General features: G+C 33.6%; 1 long non-coding RNA gene across 1 annotated transcript; it reads left to right on the top strand.

Moving 5' to 3' along the window:
- The first annotated feature begins 9 nt into the window (after positions 1–9).
- LOC107682668 (uncharacterized) lies at positions 10–670 on the top strand. The gene is made up of 2 exons (XR_001633557.1): positions 10–89; positions 616–670. It is a non-coding gene; the product is annotated as an uncharacterized LOC107682668 (long non-coding RNA).
- The last annotated feature ends 329 nt before the right edge of the window (positions 671–999 follow it).

The raw sequence follows: 999 nt of genomic DNA, 5'->3' as shown, positions 1-999 counted from the left end.
GGTTTGACGTTTCAGTAGCTGCCTGCTTCAAGGATTTAAATGAAACAAAATCTGAAAAAAGGAATAAATATTTCCAGATCTGGATGTAGGTGAGTGTCATATGGAATGTTTAGCATTTCTAGATTGCATTTAGATTAGGATGTTGCATAGTTCTGATTTTAAACATTTCTATTGCAGAATTTGAGTTCTGAGAAAGTAGAAATATGTACATTAATTTGAGAGTGTCTTAATATATCACTCTTTAGCTTTGATTTGAAAATGTTTCAAAGGTCATCTTGCATTCTTCAATGCAAATGCTACACTGTTTAGGAGTTCACGTAATCAGTAATCATTCATTTGTGTACACTTCATTCATTCTATCTAACCTATAAATAGAGAAGAATGTTAAATATTGTAATAATGAATGTTAAATCATCATTGAATGCAATTTCTTAGTTTTTCAACATCCAGTATATTTTCCAGGTGAATGACAATCTCAGATTTCCAAACTTTTGTCCTGCACTCTTTATATGATTACTCTGTTATACTAATATTTGTTCAGTCAGAATTACATGATTTCTCTTTAACAGTGATGCATTTTCATATTTTGGTGTTTTCTGTGATTATTCATGCCAGTAGGATGACAGGAAAACTAAAACAGATGCCATTGAGAGAACAAAATACAGCTGAAAAAAGAGAAAAGCGGAGAAAGGAAGCGGCACTGAGAGACGAAACCAAACCTGCGCAGAAGGAAAAAACAATGAAGAGAGGGAAAGAAAATGCCTGTGGATTCAGAGAACACCGAAAAGTGCACCGGACGAACAGCCTTGACAAATATCGACCAAAGTGTAAGAACGCTTGAGATGAGTTTCAGATTTGAACTCAAATAAATGAATATCTCATGATGTGGAGGTTTTCACCAAACACTGGAACATTTATTCATAAAAGATGAAAATTAATGGTACAGTTTACCCCAAAATATAAATTTGCTGAAAATGTACTCACCCTCAGGTCATCCAA

The sequence above is a fragment of the Sinocyclocheilus anshuiensis genome, unplaced genomic scaffold, assembly GCF_001515605.1.
Source record: "Sinocyclocheilus anshuiensis isolate Anshui unplaced genomic scaffold, SAMN03320099.WGS_v1.1 C32455604, whole genome shotgun sequence".
NCBI classification, from domain to species: Eukaryota; Metazoa; Chordata; class Actinopteri; order Cypriniformes; family Cyprinidae; genus Sinocyclocheilus; species Sinocyclocheilus anshuiensis.
This window is presented reverse-complemented; position numbering and strand designations above follow the sequence as displayed.